Source organism: Schistocerca piceifrons, chromosome 1, assembly GCF_021461385.2.
Source record: "Schistocerca piceifrons isolate TAMUIC-IGC-003096 chromosome 1, iqSchPice1.1, whole genome shotgun sequence".
Taxonomy (NCBI): domain Eukaryota; kingdom Metazoa; phylum Arthropoda; class Insecta; order Orthoptera; family Acrididae; genus Schistocerca; species Schistocerca piceifrons.
Genome location: NC_060138.1, coordinates 127,066,662 through 127,083,931, shown reverse-complemented (window position 1 = coordinate 127,083,931; position 17,270 = coordinate 127,066,662). Strand labels below are relative to the sequence as shown.

The 17,270-nt window shown below is 44.4% G+C and overlaps 2 non-coding genes across 2 annotated transcripts; both read left to right on the top strand.

The window, feature by feature from the left end:
• Nucleotides 1–2,468: 2,468 nt before the first annotated feature.
• Trnas-cga lies at nucleotides 2,469–2,543 on the top strand. Its single transcript has one exon. It is a non-coding gene; the product is annotated as a tRNA-Ser (tRNA).
• Nucleotides 2,544–2,759: 216 nt separating this feature from the next.
• Trnas-cga lies at nucleotides 2,760–2,834 on the top strand. Its single transcript has one exon. It is a non-coding gene; the product is annotated as a tRNA-Ser (tRNA).
• Nucleotides 2,835–17,270: the final 14,436 nt, after the last annotated feature.

Below are 17,270 nucleotides of genomic sequence, written 5' to 3'. Positions count from 1 at the left end.
CTGGCAGAAGTAAAGCTGTGAGTACCGGGCGTGAGTCGTGCTTCGGTAGCTCAGATGGTAGAGCACTTGCCCGCGAAAGGCAAAGGTCCCGAGTTCGAGTCTCGGTCGGGCACACAGTTTTAATCTGCCAGGAAGTTTCATATCAGCGCACACTCCGCTGCAGAGTGAAAATCTCATTCGGGGTTTAGATTTGATTAACATGAAAGATTTTGTAAGTGAAGTAGTAAGTCGTTCTCCTATTTGGGATGTGAAAAGTGATGACTACAGCAAAAAAGTGATGAAAACGAAAGCCGAAAGCGTGGCAAGAAATTATAACGAAGTTTGTGCCAGAATTCAGTGAGAAGAGCATAGATGAGAAAAACAAAATTTGTAAGTTATATGTTCAAAAAATGGTCCAAATGGTTCCAAGCACTATGGGGCTTAACATCTGAGGTCATCAGTCCCCTAACTAACCTAAGGACATCACAAACATCTATGCCCGAGGCAGGATTCGAACCTGCGACCGTAGCAGCAGCGCGGTTCCGGACTGAAGCGCCTAGAACCGATCGGCCACAACGGCCGGCAGTTGCATGTTTTTTTTTCAAATTTAATACCTTATTTTTCGGACCATAAAAGACTAGCCAAATTTAGTTGTTACCCCTGTACGAGTCCATTCCACTAACTAATCCGTTGATAAAACCACAGTCACCGGTGACCATCACTGGCAACCGTCAGCAGTGTCCCAGTGTGAAACGTGCCATAGTTCACTTCGGTCGCGGCTTTCTACTTATAGTTCCTGGGAACGGGAAACGGTCGATCTCGTTCCCGCAACGGCACTTCGGCCGGTCTCGTTCCAGCCTCGGTTCCGTTCCCGTCTCGGTCTCGGTCTTCCTCGGCCGGACTCGTCCTTCTTCGCGTGGCCACTCGTCGTAGTTCCACTGCCGACTGCTCCTAGTTAGTTCAGTATCGAGTTGCTGTTCGTTTCGTTCGCTGGGCACGTCCATTCTAGATCTGTTTCAAACCTTTCTTGAATTCTGTATTTCTGGTTCTTTTCGTATGCTACTCATCATCTACGACCGGTAATTAAAATGTACACTCATGCTCATAAACTAAGGACTATTGCAGAATGTGGTGCCACATAACGCGGCACTACCCAAAACTGGCGCTAATAGCATAGGCACATAGGGAATACACACGACACATATCTGTAAGTCCACGGTATTGGTGATAAGTTGAGAAAACCGTCCCGAAACACATGTGCTACAAAACGCCACTGTTTCCTGCGCATGTACTCCGACTTCAATGTGAGATATGATCACCATGCTCACGTACACAGGCCGCACAACGGGTTGACATACTCTGGATCAGGTGGTCGAGCAGCTGCTGGGGTATAGCCTTGCAGTCTTGCACCAGTGCCTGTCGGAACTCCTGAATTGTCGTAGGGGTTTGAAGAAGTGCAGCGATACGTCGCCCGAGAGCATCCCACACGCTCGATGGAATTTATGTCTGGAGAACAGGCAGGCCACTCCATTCGCCTAATATCTTCTGTTTCAAGGTACCCTCCACGATGGCAGCTCGGTGGGGCCGTGCGTTATCATCCATCAGGAGGATGGTGGGACCTACTGAACCCCTGAAAAGGCGTACAAACTGGTGCAAAATGACGTCCCGATACACCTGACCTGTTACAGTTCCTCTGTCAAAGACATGCAGGGGTGTACGTGCACCAATCATAATCCCACCCCACACCATCAAACCACAACCTCCATACAAGTCCCTTTCAAGGACATCAAGGGGTTGGTATCTGGTTCCTGGTTCAAGCCAGATGAAAAAGATGAAAACCCGTCGAGAATCACTGTTCAGACTATATCTGGACTCGTCCGTGAACGTAGCCTGGGACCACTGTTCCAATGACCATGTACTGTGTTCTTGACACCAGGATTTACGGGCTCTCCGGTGACCAGGGGTCAGTGGAATGCACCTTGAAGGTCTTCGGGTGAATAAACCGCGTCTTTTCAGTCGTCTGTAGACTTTGTGCCTGGAGACAACTGTTCCAGTGGCTGCTGTAAGGTTCCGAGCAAGGCTACATGCAGTACTCCATAGCCATCTGCGGGCACTAATGGTGAGATATCGGTCTTCTTGTGGTGTTGTACACTGTGAACGTCCCGTACTGTAGCGCCTGGACACATTTTCTGTCTGTTGGAATCGTTGCCATAATCTTGAGATCACACTTTGTGGCAGACAGAGGGTCCATGCTACGATCTGCTGTGTTTGACCAGCCTCCAGTCGCCCTAGTGTGCGCACACTCCGCTGCAGAGTGAAAATCTCATTCTGGAAACATCCCCCAGGCTGTGGCTAAGCCATGTCTCCGCAATATCCTTTCTTTCAGGAGTGCTAGTTCTGCAAGTTTCGCAGGAGAGCTTCTGTAAAGTTTGGAAGGTAGGAGACGAGGTACTGGCAGAAGTAAAGCTGTGAGTACCGGGCGTGAGTCGTGCTTCGGTAGCTCAGTTGGTAGAGCACTTGCCCCCGAAAGGCAAAGGTCCCGAGTTCGAGTCTCGGTCGGGCACACAGTTTTAATCTGCCAGGAAGTTTCATATCAGTGCACACTCCGCTGCAGAGTGAAAATCTCATTCTGGAAACATCCCCCCCAGCCATGTCTCCGCAATATCCTTTCTTTCAGGAGTGCTAGTTCTGCAAGTTTCGCAGGAGAGCTTCTGTAAAGTTTGGAAGGTAGGAGACGAGGTACTGGCAGAAGTAAAGCTGTGAGTACCGGGCGTGAGTCGTGCTTCGGTAGCTCAGTTGGTAGAGCACTTGCCCCCGAAAGGCAAAGGTCCCGAGTTCGAGTCTCGGTCGGGCACACAGTTTTAATATGCCAGGAAGTTTCACCTCTATGTATGTGGACTGCTGCCAGCGTCACCGTGCGATGACCGCAGGTCAAACGCCCATCATCTCGCTAATGGTCATATTTATTGGTGGTATACGCATTTTAGTAAGACGCTACGCAAAATTCGAAAAGTTTGCAATGAAAAAATAGGAGTCGTTATGATTTTGCGTTTGGTGCGTATTACACCATATGTTGCTACGTGTGAAATTCAGATAACATGTTTAATTTTTGTTTAGACTTGGGAGGAGGTCTCTATCTGCCTCCGATCTTGAGAAAATGGATCCTATGTAGCGTACTCACTTCCAGTCTCAAGCCCGTGAGAATGAAATACTCGAAACATCTCTCATATCTCCTAAACCGCTCGAGATATCGAAACGAAAGCTCGGCGGATGTTAGCACACAAGGAGGAGAGTATTTTGCCAAATCGTAAACAAACGTAACTTTCTTATATATGGCGATATATCAGAACTTATACTTCCCTTTTTATTTTTTTCACTCCTGTGATTAATTTTTTAAGTTATCGACAGCTAGCGAAACAAGAGTTTCCTGCTATGAAAATAAACATGAAATTTCTTCTCTTATGTTACTGCAAACCGACACTATGAGGTTTTTCGTAAGCTATTGAGCTCTGTGATTGCCAATTACTTGTTTAATGAGGTACTCTGTTTCAGAATTTTTTCGCAATAGCTGCTGTGAGATGAGTTCGTGCAAACTACACTGTGTTTTGACAAAGGAAGTACAATTAAACCTGTCAACAAGAGAAATGTGGCCGTTACTCATAATTGGTGACGCTTCTTCGAAAGAGAAAAGGTTAACAACTCACACAAAAATAAATTGCCAATACTGTTGGAATTTTGGTTGAATTCCCATAACCCATCGTATTTTTAACTCTGAGCGACTGGAATGGAAACTGACCAAATGATTTTATTCCTTCTCTTGATATGAGCAGTATTAATACACTCCTGGAAATGGAAAATAGAACATATTGACACCGGTGTGTCAGACCCACCATACTTGCTCCGGACACTGCGAGAGGGCTGTACAAGCAATGATCACACGCACGGCACAGCGGACACACCAGGAACCGCGGTGTTGGCCGTCGAATGGCGCTAGCTGCGCAGCATTTGTGCACCGCCGCCGTCAGTGTCAGCCAGTTTGCCGTGGCATACGGAGCTCCATCGCAGTCTTTAACACTGGTAGCATGCCGCGACAGCGTGAACGTGAACCGTATGTGCAGTTGACGGACTTTGAGCGAGGGCGTATAGTGGGCATGCGGGAGGCCGGGTGGACGTACCGCCGAATTGCTCAACACGTGGGGCGTGAGGTCTCCACAGTACATCGATGTTGTCGCCAGTGGTCGGCGGAAGGTGCACGTGCCCGTCGACCTGGGACCGGACCGCAGCGACGTACGGATGCACGCCAAGACCGTAGGATCCTACGCAGTGCCGTAGGGGACCGCACCGCCACTTCCCAGCAAATTAGGGACACTGTTGCTCCTGGGGTATCGGCGAGGACCATTCGCAACCGTCTCCATGAAACTGGGCTACGGTCCCGCACACCGTTAGGCCGTCTTCCGCTCACGCCCCAACATCGTGCAGCCCGCCTCCAGTGGTGTCGCGACAGGCGTGAATGGAGGGACGAATGGAGACGTGTCGTCTTCAGCGATGAGAGTCGCTTCTGCCTTGGTGCCAATGATGGTCGAATGCGTGTTTGGCGCCGTGCAGGTGAGCGCCACAATCAGGACTGCATACGACCGAGGCACACAGGGCCAACACCCGGCATCATGGTGTGGGGAGCGATCTCCTACACTGGCCGTACACCACTGGTGATGGTCGAGGGGACACTGAATAGTGCACGGTACATCCAAACCGTCATCGAACCCATCGTTCTACCATTCCTAGACCAGCAAGGGAACTTGCTGTTCCAACAGGACAATGCACGTCCGCATGTATCCCGTGCCACCCAACGTGCTCTAGAAGGTGTACGTCAACTGCCCTGGCCAGCAAGATCTCCGGATCTGTCCCCCATTGAGCATGTTTGGGACTGGATGAAGCGTCGTCTCACGCGGTCTGCACGTCCAGCACGAACGCTGGTCCAACTGAGGCGCCAGGTGGAAATGGCATGGCAAGCCGTTCCACAGGACTACATCCAGCATCTCTACGATCGTCTCCATGGGAGAATAGCAGCCTGCATTGCTGCGAAAGGTGGATATACACTGTACTAGTGCCGACATTGTGCATGATCTGTTGCCTGTGTCTATGTGCCTGTGGTTCTGTCAGTGTGATCATGTGATGTATCTGACCCCAGGAATGTGTCAATAAAGTTTCCCCTTCCTGGGACAATGAATTCACGGTGTTCTTATTTCAATTTCCAGGAGTGTATAATGGCGAGCGTTCCTTTAGGCGGAATGATAGGCACATGCCAGATGCTGGTTACTCACCTACAGCTTGCCAAACTGGCAATGTGTGATCGAGAATAAAATGGTTGTTACTGAGAAAAATAAACAATTCATCTGTAGCACAACATAATGGTCAGTGTATTGTCAGCAGTGGAGGTTAACGCGCGCGGGAAGAATGCAGAAGTCAGCCAAGTGTGCCTTGTGAGCTGGAGTTCGAAAAACATTGTCATGAAAGTGGATATAACTTTCAGCAGTACATTCCAACAAGTTAAATACATCTAATCACTACACTCTTTCAGGATATTCCTACTTTCGTAACAATACCGACCATTATTTTCATTTGTGTAGCCTGTTGTATAATTAGTTTATTAACGCTGATAATGTGCGTGCAAAAATTGAAACGCTTTTTCTCATCACAGTGAACCAATTAAAATATTGTTATTTGTGACTGCTTTCCGACTGCTTCTAGTTTGCAGTGGGAATTTCGTGTCCAGATGTACAGTTGTGGACAAAACGAGCGAGACCCCTCGCCTTTTCGTTATGCTGATCTGCACAGCTTTAAAGTTTGCTACACAGCATAACAGGCAAGGCGACGAAGTGCTACCAACATACTATGCACAGGCGTGAAATTGAAAACCATCCGAACTTGGTAAGACTGTTTTCAGTCATGTGTAAGACAATATTAACGCTGATTAGTGTGTTAAACACAACACGTAAATAGAAGATATAAATGAAAGAAGAACGCTAATTAGTATGAACTGTACTAATAAAAATGAGTTTCAGCTTATCGAGATAACACAACTGTTTTAGTAAGACAAAGTACCCCAGATCGTTCGGCCGCGAAACGGTCTGTGTCAACGTTCAGACCGGTCATACTGGATTACCGTTACTGACCTACCATGAAAGTGTGCAAATTTAGCAATGCGTGAAAAATCATAAAGAAATTCAGATAAAAATCATTCAGTGCCTTACTTAAGTCGATTCAGTTATTGACAGAAGTGGAAAAAGTAGGCAGTAACAAGTATGAAGTTCCACAAGAGTTTCATATTGACAGCCACAGGGCGCCGGTACAGAATAAAGGTACCAATAAAACGTATTGGGGTCGCGAGAATTTCTTAAAGTTGCTTTGCTGATAGTCTATCTGCTTCCACCGAGATTAGAACCAGACCTCCCTTGCAGTAGCAAACACCTTTCACTACGCTAGACAACCCAGGTAAACAGTCCTCCATTATCGCCCCAGACATGAATAAGCCGAGAATTTCGCAACGAAAATGGCAAAATAATCTGCAGTTTCTGTTGCACAGAGCTTTCTGGACTCAAAAACATGAATTTTCTACCTTTATGTCACCGCTTATGTGACAAACATTCGGGATGTTTATCAAAATAACAAAATACTGTTATTAGCGAGTAAATTTAGTAGGATAATTCTGCACCACCCCATGAAATAAACGGCGACATAGCTGCCAAACGTATTCTACAATGTTTCGAATTCTCCATTAGACTCGCCACAGCCAGAAAACGTTCATTAGCCGAAGTGTTTCTTAAGCTAGCTAGCAATGGGAATGCTCCCACTTCTAAAACGCGGTGGAATTAATACTGGGATCTGAATTACTACGTGTATAGGCAAATGGATTTTGTTTGCATTCCTGTAAACGTGATTTGGATCCAAAGCGTAGATACGATTAATATGCGGATGTATCGACTGCAACTAGAACATTTCGAATAAAGAGTAGGGGGAATTATGCATTCGGCCCTCATCTTCAGTAACTGTCGTAGATATTTTCTTTGTTAGGATTTCGTCACCTAAATCGGTAAAAATGGAACCCTCTTAGTCTCAATTTATGGACCGTCTATCTGTCTACTCAACCCTTAAAACCCGTTTACCTCGAGTACGGGTAGGCATAATAAGCGGAAATGTATAGCACTTCCTGCTATATAGGGTCCCTTGGTGGTGTAAGAAAGTGAGCTATGTCAACGCAATCTAAAGATACGGCCGTTTATGTAAAGAAAATTTACGCGACAGGTCAAAAAATTGCTTTAAGAGCTATGCGACCAAACTGCTTAATTCATCAGTTCCCTAGACCTAGAACTACTTAAACCTACCTAGCCTAACACACATCCATGTCCGGGGAAGGATTCGAACTGACGGCGCAATCAGCCGTGCTTCCGCGATATGACGCCGTTGAATGCTCGGCTACCCCCGCGCCGGCAAGCTGTTAATGTCATCTGGAATTGCTAAAAAGTTATTCACTTGTGGTGAATGATTTTATGCGCTGTCGATTGAAGATAGAATAACTAAAATATATTTGATGTTACGGAAGAGGAAGGACGCCCAATTCATTTCCCCTTGTCTTTATTTATGATGTTAGATTCGCAAACTGAGCACACGTACTATCCACGACTGTATTTTAGCACCAAATCATAGTCACAGATATGCGAATACAACACATTGGCTCATACTTGAGGTATTTCGTTTCCCACGAAGTGGTGGCAGACGTTGCTGTGGCGTCTTCGAAGCGCGAGCTTCGCCTGTGCTAGCTATCTCTGCACATCAGCTGAGCGAACGTTTTCTTCCCGCTTCTAGTCTAATTGACAGTGGCATCACCGTAGAATACGTTTGACAGCTATGTGACCATCGATTTACGTTCTTGAGTGGTTCATAATTATGTTAGTAAATCCACTCTATATTTTTATGTCCTTTAAATTACATTTGCTACATGATTCGCACCGAAGACGTAGGAAATGTATGTTATTTGGCCCAGGAAGCACGTTCCAACAGAAATTGCTGCTTACATTGTCGTTTATGTAGTGAATTAGTAGTCTTATCCATTACATGGACAACGAAGATGCTCTGTTTTGCTACAGTTGGTTCAAAAATGGTTCAAATGGTTCTGAGCACTATGGGACTTAACTGCTGTGGTCATCAGTCCCCCAGAACTTAGAACTACTTAAACCTAACTAACCTAAGGACATCACACACATCCGTGGCCGAGGCAGGATTCGAACCGGCGACCGTAGCGGTCACGCGGTTCCAGACTGTAGCGCCTAGAAACGCACGGCCACTCCGGCCGGCTGCTACAGTTGGTTCATAGCTTAGTGATATTGTGTGTTGGTGGCGTTGCCAGTTTACATATTGCGCATGTAACACACAATAAAAACGTTGGATGCCTACAGTGCTCAGTCTGCTTGAAACACGATTGTTGTCATCGTAATTTCTGTAACTTGTTCTTCGACTTCCATTTTGACAATTTGTGGGAAAATGTTTTACCTTGCTAGCCCTAGTTTCAAACATTGTCTGACTGAGAAAACGTAGGCATGAAGGAGTCAGTGAAAGCAATTATTCGATATTATAGCAAACTTTTGAATCCACTGGACACTTGAATTCTCTTTATTGATTGAGACTTTTGTTATTCCTCTTCTTATTTACTGTCTCAATGTCATCCGTGAGAATAAAAGTGAAGGCATTGGGATTAGGCTCCTGATCTGTATGCTGTATATTAATATTCTACCCTGCTACGTATATTTTAAAGGTTATATTCTTTACCTAAAACAGAATATCGGTTTCAGTCCTAGGATCGACGATGAACTTCAGAATTACAATTACAGAATAATAGCATATCGGTTATGGCTCCTCACCATCAACAAAAGTTGTTACCCATAGTTTTGTATTTGCTATTTGACCGTCGTCACCCTTTAGAGACCAACCTGATCTTTCCACAATGCCGTTTTGACTTGCTTCTTAATCTGTCCTATAACTACGGATTTGTTGAAAATGTCAACTGTTAAATATTCTATTCCACAAACTAAAAACTTCCAGTTACTCTTTATGTCTTTAAGCTTACAACTGTTCACTTTCACTGAAGAAAAGATACATAATAATAAAATGAAATCATAGATTAGAATCCCAGAGCATACTGTGAATGGTTAAAATGAAATGAACTAAAAATCATCTTCTTGTCTAAAACTTCGGCACCGCTCAAAATTTTTTGCACCTCTCATATCTAGCCACATGTAGACAAACAGTGGGTCTCATGAAGCAGCACTGTTTGGCCGTCACAAAATAAAGCCTCAAAAATCAGTAAATAAAGCTATTCTCCTGCTGTTGCTCCGAATCGCATATACCAACCACCCTCTGCAGCGACAACGACTCGAAGTCTATTAGGTATTTGATTTTTCTCTTCTTTTTCGGGCCTCCTTACCTCCCTTTCTAGCCCAACCTTCGCTCTCCAACTACATCTACATCTACGTCCATACTCCGCAAGCCACCTGACGGTGTGTGGCGGAGGGTACCTTCAGTACCTCTATCGGTTCTCCCTTCTATTCCAGTCTCGTATTGTTCGTGGAAAGAAGGACTGTCGGTATGCCTCTGTGTGGGCTCTAATCTCTCTGGTTTTATCCTCATGGACTCTTCGCGAGATATACGTAGGAGGGAGCAATATACTGCTTGACTCCTCGGTAAAGGTATGTTCTCGAAACTTCAACAAAAGCCCGTACCGAGCTACTGAGCGTCTCTCTTGCAGAGTCTTCCACTGGAGTTTATCTATCATCTCCGTAACGCTTTCGCGATTACTAAATGATCCTGTAACGAAGCGCGCTGCTCTCCGTTGGATCTTCTCTATCTCTAGTATCAACCCTATCTGGTACGGGTCCCACACTGCTGAGCAGTATTCAAGCAGTGGGCGAACAAGCGTACTGTAACCTACTTCCTTTGTTTTCGGATTGCATTTCCTTAGGATTCTTCCAATGAATCTCAGTCTGGCATCTGCTTTACCGACGATCAACATTATATGATCATTCCATTTTAAATCACTCCTAATGCGTACTCCCAGATAATTTATGGTATTAACTGCTTCCAGTTGCTGACCTGCTATTTTGTAGCTAAATGATAAAGGATCTATCTTTCTGTATATTCGCAGCACATTACACTTGTCTACATTGAGATTCAATTGCCATTCCCTGCACCATGCGTCAATTCGCTGCAGATCCTCCTGCATTTCAATACAATTTTCCATTGTTACAACCTCTCGGTACACCACAGCATCATCTGCAAAAAGCCTCAGTGAACTTCCGATGTCATCTACCAGGTCATTTATGTATATTGTGAATAGCAACGGTCCTATGACACTCCCCTGCGGCACACCTGAAATCACTCTTACTTCGGAAGACTTCTCTCCATTGAGAATAACATGCTGCGTCCTGTTATCTAGGAACTCCTCAATCCAATCACACAATTGGTCTGATAGTCCATATGCTCTTACTTTGTTCATTAAACGACTGTGGGGAACTGTATCGAACGCCTTGCGGAAGTCAAGAAACACGGCATCTACCTGTGAACCCGTGTCTATGGCCCTCCGAGTCTCGTGGACGAATAGCGCGAGCTGGGTTTCACATGACCGTCTTTTTCGAAACCCATGCTGATTCCTACAGAGTAGATTTCTAGTCTCCAGAAAGGTCATTATACTCGAACACAATACGTGTTCCAAAATTCTGCAACTGATCGACGTTAGAGATATAGGTCTATAGTTCTGCACATCTGTTCGACGTCCCTTCTTGAAAACGGGGATGACCTGTGCCCTTTTCCAATCCTTTGGAACGCTACGCTCTTCTAGAGACCTACGGTACACCGCTGCAAGAAGGGGGGCAAGTTCCTTCGCGTACTCTGTGTAAAACTGAACTGGTATCCCATCAGGTCCAGAGGCCTTTCCTCTTTTGAGCGATTTTAATTGTTTCTCTATCCCTCTGTCGTCTATTTCGATATCTACCATTTTGTCATCTGTGCGACAATCTAGAGAAGGAACTACAGTGCAATCTTCCTCTGTGAAACAACTTTGGAAAAAGACATTTAGTATTTCGGCCTTTAGTCTGTCATCCTCTGTTTCAGTACCATTTTGGTCACAGAGTGTCTGGACATTTTGTTTTGATCCACCTACCGCTTTGACATAAGACCAAAATTTCTTAGGATTTTCTGCCAAGTCAGTACATAGAACTTTACTTTCGAATTCATTGAACGCCTCTCGCATAGCCCTCCTCACACTACATTTCGCTTCGCGTAATTTTTGTTTGTCTGCAAGGCTTTGGCTATGTTTATGTTTGCTGTGAAGTTCCCTTTGCTTCCGCAGCAGTTTTCTAACTCGGTTGTTGTACCACGGTGGCTCTTTCCCATCTCTTATGATCTTGCTTGGCACATACTCATCTAACGCATAATGTACGACGGTTTTGAACTTCGTCCACTGATCCTCAACACTATTGGCGAGCTTCTCCTCAATATTTTTCATTTGTGCTGAATTGCTTTTTACTCTTCTTGCATACACATGTGTGTCATGTATTTTTTAGAGACTGCATGAATATATAACGTATTTCTTCTCTTACAAAATTAAATATTACATATCTTGTTGTGAATTAATTTGTTTGTCGAGATTCCACTTACGGCGTTTCCTTAAAATTATATAAAATATACGTCTGTAAAAAAAAAACTTGAAACATCTGTTGCAGTTGATTGGTTAAAGGCTGAAAAAACACCTCTGCTGATGCTGATTAGTATCGCGTATAGCCTCCTTCGGCATCCACAACGGCTCGAAGTCTGTTGGGCATTGAGCCCACAACTCTACCCACATAACTAGGAGATTCAAGTAACTCATTCCAAGGGTCATAAATCACACCAGAAAGCTGTGGGCGAGTCGACGGTGACCGTCCCTTTTCCCGTATTACTCTGACCATTTCTGCCCAAATATTCTCAGTGGGATTCATGTCAACTCCTTTAGGTGGCCATTCCATTCCCGTAATATTACTATGGTCGTCGAACCACACTTTAACCGCACGTGCCATATGAATAGGAGAGCGATCTTGCTGGAACATGATCTGATCATCGCCAAATCTTGCTGTCACAGAAAGCTACATCACGTTCTCCAGAACTGATATATAATTGGGCTCATCGAGTCTTCCTTCCACTTCCCACAGGAGCCCACACCCTTCGGTCGGTATCCATGCCCATACCGTTAGCGACTCACTGCCACTCCTTCGGCAACTGTAAATATATTTTGGATTATACGTAGCGCCGTTTGTCCGGTAAACAAGTACTTTTCCGGTTGATGCCGTAGGGGAAACCTTTTCGTACGTGAAAATCACTCGCCTCCAAAACTGGAGAGGTTTGTCTACATTTTCAGCAGCAAAAGCAAGGCGGACTTCTCTGTGGGAAACAGTCAATGTCTCTTTCACAGCAGCGCTTCTTGCTCTCAGTCCACCTTCCCTTAGTCGACGAGTGATGGTATTACTGCTAACATCGAGATCCAAAGTCTGCTGAATTTGTCGTGTGTTGACAAATGGGTGGTTCTCACTGAAACGGCGTATCTGCCGATCCAGAGCTGCTGTTGTTTTGTGGCGACGGCCATGAGGCCTTCCATTCAGGTTACCACTTTCTTCCTTACGTCTAATCCACCTGGCTACCGTCGACTTGTGAAGACCCATAGTTGTTGCTATATAGTCATTTGAAAATCCCTCTGCATGGAGTGCTATTATAGCGCCCTTGTCTGCCTCAGCCAGATGGGCCATTTGGCGTTGACTGAATGATTCGTCGCGGTTAGTAACCAGTGCTAGTAGGAAACAGACTGCCCCTCCACGACTGCAGCTACAATGCAATGGCCAAGTATGTGTAACACGGAAATCGATTGCATGAACGAGAGATCGCAAGGCCGTACCCGTGTCATTACATAGTGGAGCTACTTAGAATCTGTAACTTTTCTCAGAAGGGACTGGTTTGCTCTTGTCATGTCTTACCTTGATGAAATGTTTATGTTTTGCATATACGGTGCCGGCCGGTGAGGCCGAGCGGTTCTAGGCGCTTCAGTCTGGGACCGCGCGACCACTACGGTCGCAGGTTCGAATCCTGCCTCGGGCATGATGTGTGTGTGATGTCCTTAGGTTAGTTAGGTTTAAGTAGTTTTAAGTCTAGAGGACTGATGACCTCAGATGTTAAGTCCCATAGTGCTCGGAGCCATTTGAATTTGCATATACGGCAGGCCTAGTGCAAGAAACATTTCTGAAATATCTGAGGCAACCTGAAGAACACTCCGAGAATTTTAGCTGTACAAGGTTGCCTTATAAGAATGAAAACGTGTTTATCCTGGCCCACCGTGTTTCCAAGTGGCGCAGTTTACTCTGAGGCATACATAGTTATCGCCGGGCGTAAGAAGCGACTCGCCAGGTGCTATACGTTGATTGTCCGGAAACTTTGCTCAGAAATGGTTCAAATGGCTCTGAGCACTATGGGACTTAACTTCTGAGGTCATCAGTCCACTAGAACTTAGAACTACTTAATCCTAACTAACCTAAGGACACCACACACACCCATGCCCGCGGCAGGATTCGAACCTGCGACCGTAGCGCCTAGAACCGCTCGGCCATCCCGGCCGGCAGCTTTGCTCAGGGAAGGAGAAGACAAAATAAGCGAACATGTGTTTCGGCTTATATGCAGACACTCGACCGTTTCCGAGAAAACAATGGTCAAAGTTATCAACGCGCTGTTGCTAGAGAGTAGATATCTTCTGCGTCCGACAATGCAATTGAAGCGGTGGCTCAGTGGCTACCGTCGTTCCTTCTTAAGTTTCTCACTGAGGCCTCATGAGGCCTTCCATTCAGGTTACCACCCTCTTCCTTTCGTCTAATCCACCTGGCTACCGTCGACTTGTGAAGGCCCATAGTTGTTGCTATATAGTCATTTCTCGTTATTTTTTCCTCCCTCTCTATCAGAATTAACTACAAATATTTTTTTTCCAATTTATGTTGAATTAATGTTGTCGTTATTCGTCATTTAACTTCCTGTGTAATTAATAAAGTAAAAAAAAATAAATAAATGAGAAAATAATGTGAAATATTTTTGAACCTCCTTACAACCTTGAACCTCCTTGCAAGGACATTCACAAATATTTCACATCATTTTCTTATTCGTTTATTTTTTTAACTTCTTTCATGACACAGTAAATTAACTGACGAATAACGACAACATTGTTTCAACGTAAATTAGAATAAACGTTCGTAGACAATTCAGAGAGTGAGGGGGGGGGGGGCCAAGAAAAGGTACAACCGGGTTTCCAACTCGCAGCGCAAAGTTTTGAAGTCGCGACGGTAGCTGCTGAGCCACCGCTTCAATTGAATCCCTACATGTTAAAAGATATCTACACTACACCAACAGCGCAATGAAAACTTTGACCGTCGTTTTCTCAGAAGCGGTCGAGTGTATGCAGATAAGACGAGACACGTGTTCGCTTATTTGTCCCCTCTTTCACTGAGCGAAGTTTAAGCAACATCGGGTTATGACACTTGATAATTCATGAAAACAAAAGCGTTTTTCGTAGCCGCGAGATCTTTTCACGAAATTGCAATCACCAACAGCTGTTCTGAATGCCAAAACATTATTACCACGGGAACTTACAGACAACGAAATGACCATAGTAATAATGTAATTCAGAGCTCGTAAGAAAAGATTTAAGTGGTCCTTTTTCCCACACGCTGTTAAAGAGTGGGACGGTAGAGAAATAGTCCGAAGGTGGTTCGATGAACTCTCTGCCAGGCACGCAAGTCTGGATTGCAAAGAAATCCTGTAGATGTAGTCACGTAGATGTAACAACGAAATTATGTTGTAATTGCGACATGTGAGTTACATTTGATTTGAACATCGAAGTTGTTCGCTGTTTATTTATTTATTGTTCATTATTTTCAGCCATAGACAAACTCCTAGGTGCGTTAAATTAATACCGAAGTAAAGTGTCATGCATGGACCAATACCAAGAAATTCTTAACTACTTGTTATGGTTCTGCAGTATCTGCCAGCGTCTTCAAAAGTGGATATCGCATACGACGTTACTAGAGTGTTTATAAGTGGATATTGCAGACGACTTCGAACAAAATGTGAATGTAGCTTCATAAAAATTCCGTGATCAAACGATCTCAGTTGCTAGCGAATACAGTTCATCGTCACTAGACAGTATATATTATCATTATACATGAGGCGAAAAGGGTTTCGCCGGGTGCGGTGGCCCAGCGGTTCTAGGCGCTCGGTTGCTTCACTCGCAGGTTGGAATCCTACCTCGGGCATGGAAGTGTGTGATGTCCTTAGGTTAGGAAGGTTTAAGTAGTTCTAGGTCTAGGGGACTGATGACATAAGCAGTTTGGTCGCATAGCTCTTAGGGCAATTTTTTGACCTTTCGCGTAAATTTTCTTTACATAAACGGCCGTATCTTTAGATTGCGTTGACATAGCTCACTTTTTTTTACACCACCAAGGGACCGTATATAGCAGAAAGTGCTATACATTTCCGCTTATTATGTCTACCCGTACTCGAGGTAAACGGGTTTTAAGGGTTGAGTAGACAGATAGACGGTCCATAAATTGAGACTAGTAGGGTTCCATTTTTACCGATTTAGGTGACGAAATCCTAACAAAGAAAATATCTACAACAGTTACTGAAGATGAGGGCCGAATTTATAATTCCCCCTACTCTTTATTCGAAATGTTCTAGTTGCAGTCGATACATCCGCATATTAAACGTAGCTACGCTTTCGACCCAAATCACATTTACAGGAATGCAAACAAAATCCATTTGCCTATACACTTGGTAATTCAGATCCCAGTATTAATTCCACCGCGTTTTAGAAGTGGGAGCATTCCCATTGCTAGCTAGCTTAAGAAACACTTCGGCTAATGAACGTTTTCTGGCTGTGGCGAGTCTAATGGAGAATTCGAAACATTGTAGAATACGTTTGGCAGCTATGTCGCCGTTTATTTCATGGGGTGGTGCAGAATTATCCTACTAAATTTACTCGCTAATTACAGTATTTTGTTATTTCGATAAACATTCCGAATGTTAGTCACATAAGCGGTGACATAAAGGTAGAAAATTCATGTTTTTGAGTCTAGAAAGCTCTGTGCAACAGGAACTGCAGATCATTTTGCCATTTTCGTTGCGAAATTCTCGGTTTATTCATGTCTGGGGCGATAATAGAGGACTGTTTACCTGGGTTGTCTAGCGTAGTGAAGGGTGTTTGCTACTGCAAGGGAGGTCTCGGTCTAATCTCGAGGGAAGCAGATAGACTATCAGTAAAGCAACTTTAAGAAATACATTTTATTGGTACATTTATTCTGTACCGGCGCCCTGTGGATGTCATACTTGTTACTGCCTACTTTTTCCGCTTCTGTCAATAACTGAATCGACTTAAGTGTGGCACTGAATAATTTTTATCTGAATTTCTTTATGATTCTTCACGCATTGCTAAATTTGCACACTTTCATGGTAGGTCAGCAACGGTACTCCAATATGACTGGTCTGAGCGTTGACACAGACCGTTTCATGGCTGAATGCGCATAGTATTTTGCTAATTCGTAACGATCTGGTTTACTTTGTCTAACTAAAACAGTTGTGTTATCTCGATAAGCTGAAATTTATTTTTATTAGTACAATTCATACTAATTAGCGTTTCTTCTTTCATTTATATCTTATATTTACGTGTTGTGTTTTACACACTAATCAGCGTTAATACAGTCTTACACATGACTGAAAACAGTCTAAGTTCGGATGGTTTTCAATTTCACGCCTGTGCGTAGTATGTTGGTAGCACTTCGTCGCCTTGCCTGTTATGCTGTGTAGCAGACTTAAAAGCTGTGCGGATCAGCATAAGGAAAAGCCGAGGGGTCGCGCTCGTTTTGTCCACGACTGTACATGGTATATTGTCTCTTATTACATCCATATCCAAGTAACGATAGGGAAACTTATGTACTTCACATCTTGACGCTTTGTACCAGAAGTACAAAAGGGGTTATATCTGTGGAAATTACGCCTTTTCGACTTTTTGCAAGAGATCGTAGAGATACGTCAGCATAACAGGCAGCAAGTTCAAAATGGTTCAAATGGCTCTGAGCACTATGGGACTTAACATCTGTGGTCATCAGTCCCCTAGAACTTAGAACTACTTAAACCTAACTAACCTAAGGACATCACACACATCCATGCCCGAGGCAGGA